A 4,897-nucleotide genomic window follows, 5' to 3' on the forward strand; every position below is an offset into this window, starting at 1 on the left:
TTCTGATATTTTCCTCGTTCATTGTCCCGTCAAATATTAACCACAGATGCCACTGTGCAGTGATCATACCAGCTTATGTGATGGCCGACAGATGCAAGTCATCTGCTTGGTGGCACATGTTTTCCTTTTCACTATATATAAACAACTCGGGATCTGTCTACACGCAGCTGGAGCGAGAGAGAAAGAAATGGGAACGCCCATCTGTTCTCGCCTCAAACTGCAAGTTTAATCCACATGCCACCTTGGCAAACACGGGACCCAAGCTGCGAAGTGGCAAGCTGAATCCCATACCTCAAGAAGAAAGCCAGGTGGGAACAGAGTTTCCTCATCGTAAAATGCTCACAAAGAGGACAGTCAGACTTTTTTGTGGGTTGACTGAGTGTGGTCCACTCTCAAACACATCATGAGTGTCATCCCCCGTAATAAAGCATAATAAAATCTCCTAACTTAACATTTCTGTTGACCATAGAGAGAGACAAATGATATGACAAACAATGTCACGAATAATTCACACAAATACAAACTATTCAAATACATATTTCTTTATTCTTACGTTGTAGAGTGCATCAGAGAACTCATTCTTACTTGAGGCTCTCATATGAGTCATGGTTAAAATTAGGTCACTTACAGTAGCATTACTCCACTGCCTGTCACAAAAGCCTTTAATACAATTCTATATTTTCTGACTTTGTCAGGAGAACTACCCATTATGGGATATACATAAGCTTTGGATTCAGAATCTGTGATTTCGAATGAAACAAGTAGTCAAATTAGGAGTGAATAAATCATTTCTCTATCTTGATAATACACAGCTAGACTGAGAGAAAGGATCAGAGGTACTGGTGGTGATTAGTTCATCTGCTGAAGAAAAAGTCAAGATGGAGATAAATTGTGCTCATTTTCTTTCACCTGTTCAGCCTGTAACTGTTATTGTCGACCCCAGTCTCACAGATGTACAAATTGGCTCTTGATGGAACCAATGAAATTACTCAATGATTTATTAAGAACTCCTTTGTAAGATCTTAATTTGAGCACTGAGCCATTTGTGCGACGGCTCATTTTACAGACTTCCAATCTTTTTAACATTCAACTACAAAAGAGTGCAGCAGTAGGGGAACAGAAGGTAAAATCCCATTCATTTTCTCAGTAGAAAAAACGATTTTTAGTGCTAATGCATATACCCTTTATGACCTGGTCTAACATGAGCACTGAATAGTTCACCAAAAATCTTCATCTTCACATTTTTCCAATTTCATATCTTCTTTTGTGCTCTACAGAAGAAAGGTTCATAATGAAATGAAGGTGAGTAAATGTGACCATGGACCACAAAACCAGTCTTAAGTAGCATAGGAGTACTTGTAGCAATAGGCAAAAATCTTAATGCCAAAAATCATTAGGATATTAAGTAAACATCATGTTTCATTAAGATGTTTTGTAAATTCCCTACCACAAATATATTAAAATGTAATTTTTGATTAGTGATATGCATCGCTAAGAACTTCATTTGGACAACTTTAAAGGCGATTTTCTCAATATTTTGTATTTTTTGTATATCAGCCAAATATTGTTATATCCTAACAAAACATACATCAATGTAAAACTTTATTATTTATCTTTCATATGGTGTATACGTTATAACAGTCACCAGCCTGTTATAGGACTGAAAGGTTAGGTGTTGTTCTCTTCCTCACCAAGGGGGGCACTAGAGTGCTATATTGGCGCTATAAGTTAGGCCTGGGTATAGAAGAAGAAAAAAACCCAATGGCTGGAACATGGCCTTAACAATGTGGTCATGCTTGGTTTTTTAGGAAACTTGTGGTTGTGCTCAACTAAAATAAAGTAAGGCTGGCTTTTATATGAAATGTATGTTTAACACTGTATTGCATTTGAAGTGTTTGGTGAACATTTGGTATGGTTTGTTTCCATCTGACTTTTGTAGAAAGATTTTGTAGCCATGGGTCAAACTCTGAGTCCTTGTTGAGAAACGTATGTTTTGTGCTCAACTATAAGTAAGTTGATGTTTGGTATGCAATATATGTTTAACTTATTGGAAGTGATATTGGAATATTGAATGTGATTTTGTTTATTTTTCTAGAAGGACTTTTTGGTATCTGGAGAAATCTGGTGCCTTATATGTAGACTGTGGAGGAAGTTTGTATTCCCATGTCCACAAAGATCTACATTTTTGCCTTTATCCGTCATTCTTGGAAAGGTTTTCCAGTTTGCTGGCAACTTTAATATCAAATATATTCACTAAGATGGACAACTAGGTTCGACTATGGGACACTTGGACGGGACACCAGATAAGCTTTTAATCACTTTCGCACGTCTCATTCCTCATCAATGGACAATTTGCTTTGGATTCTAACTTAGGTTTTGTGTGTACGTTTGTTTTGATTTACTGTAGGTATTTCTAAAAAAAGTTGGGATTTAAGATGTGTGGTTAAGATTTTTTTCTAAATATAAAATATCTGTTTAGCATTCAATAAGTGACTCTGATTTTTGTCTTGTTAAATTAACTATTTTAGTGTAATCGGTTACCTTTTTACAGTGTATAGTAGTTTATGCAGTTTAGTTAAACTGGAGACTGTTATAACGTTTCAAAAATTGACCCTTATGACTGTTTTTTGTGGTCCAGGGTCACAAATGATGACAGAATTTCCATTTTTGGGTAAACCAATTCTTTGTTGCATTGTTAAATGCGTCTGTAAAACTCAAAAGCCATAATTTACCAGTGAAAGTCTACACTAAAGACAGATCCTCCGGTCTGCAAACCTTTGAAGCCACAAAACTGCCTTTGCTCTTCCCAGTCAGTGTAGGTTTTTATCCATCATCTCTGATCTTTGTTACCACATAAGCCAACACTTTAGCACCATGCCAGCAATGGAGTGCTACTGGTAAGCTTCCATCTCTTTTCAATCTGGAGCACTCACTAGTGCAATAATCATAAGCCACACCGGCTTCTAACACTCCAAATCCGCCCGCCTAGCTGGCATGAACTGAAGTGCTGCTTGGTGGGATGCTAATTGCCATTTCCTCATCTCAAGCTTCTTGATTGCACCCCGGCTGTTAAGGATGACGACCTCCTGTACAGGAATGGCATCGACACATCCAGCTGGAGCGCAGAGCTCTCCACCCTTACAGAAATACTGCTGATGTGAAAATCAAGTTCTGTCTGTGGTGTGCTGAGAAGATGCCACATATGTTTTGAATCATTTAGCATAAGGCAATTCTCAGATAAAACAATGCAAATGGCCCATATTAATGAATCAAAAAAGGCTAAAATTAATTAACATTTATTTATCTGCAAAATGTTAATTATTTTACCAAAATAGGAGGGATCATACAAAATCCATATTATTTTTTTATTTAATACTGACCTGAATAAGATATTTTACATTAAAGATCCGCAAAAGAAGAAAAAAATTGTGGAATTTATAAAAATCACCCCATTCAAAAGTTTACATACATTTGATTCTTAATTGATTGATTCTGTGTTTTAACCTGAATAATCCACAGCTGTTTTTTTTTTTTGTTTTACTTTTTGAATTTAAAAATCAGGGTAATTTGTCTTCTGGAAATCATGTAAACAAGTATCTTCTGAAGGGCACTACTAATTGGGAAAAAAAAAAATTATTTAGGCAAAATAAGAAAAATTTACATATTTTCATTCTGTTCAGATGTTTACACCCCTGGCTCTTAATGCATCATTTTTCAGTGAGTGTTTGAACCTTCTGTAATAGTTGCATATGGGTCCCTCAGTTGTCCTCAGTGTGAAAAGATGGATCTTGAAATCATACAGTTATTGCTGGAAGGGTTTAAATACACAAAAATGCTGAAAACCAAAGAATTTGTGGGACCTGAAGAATTTTTTTTGAAGAACAGCGGGCAGTTTAACTGTTCAGAGCAAACAAGGGATTCATGAACAACTATCATTTAAAAAAAAAAAAAAACAGCTGTGGATCATTCAGGTAAAAACACAGTATTAAGAAACAAATGTATGTAAACTTTTGAACAGGGTCATTTTTATGAATTCAACTATTATTTTCTCTATTGTGGACTATAGGTAAGCGGTTAGTCAGGTTATACAGTAGTTAAACACATTTTTACCCTTTTTATTACTATTATATTATATTATATTATTATATTATATATGTTTTTCTCTGAACTGCGGTGGCAGAGATCACATTACCTACAAATCCATTAAACTGACAAGAGACAAATAGATACTTCTGGATAAAAAGTGGATTTCTGTGAAAATCCATTTAAAATATCTTAACCAAAATGAGTGGATAAAACTGCACTCTAGCAGATCATGGCACTGAAAGATTAAAATGATGCCCTGACAGGTTCTTCAGTAATCTAATGAAAGTTAAGAGTCATTTCAGCAACAGCCCAGCGTTAATCCAATATACATGCAAAGCTCTAGTGAAATGTCGACTTTGTCAACAGGAGCTCTGGGCTATCAAAATATACAAGGATTCTTGCACAAAAAAAATTGACTTAGAAGCAATGCAACGCTATGTCTATTTTTGTATTAAAATGTGCTGTTTATAAATTAAACATGAAATCAAAATTGACTCTGTTATAATCTTTTATCACAATAGGGCCAAAAAGCTAGCTTTATCAGCAGGTTTACATAATCCAGTCAATTCCACTTGATAAAATCTTGTTTTGCTACATTTTGAACATTTTTGTTTCAAATGATTCTGCACTATACTGATTCATCAAACAAAACTCTTAAGAGCTCAGGAGCTGCTGATTTTCAAGATGAAGGTAAAACCACCCACAGAACAATATACTTGAAGTGTCAAATTTACATGAAATAAAGGTACTTCCACAACAATTTTAGGCCCATTTCAGCTCAAATTCAAAGGGGTGTGCTCCTCCTCTGCTG

Source organism: Garra rufa, chromosome 19, assembly GCF_049309525.1.
Source record: "Garra rufa chromosome 19, GarRuf1.0, whole genome shotgun sequence".
NCBI classification, from domain to species: Eukaryota; Metazoa; Chordata; class Actinopteri; order Cypriniformes; family Cyprinidae; genus Garra; species Garra rufa.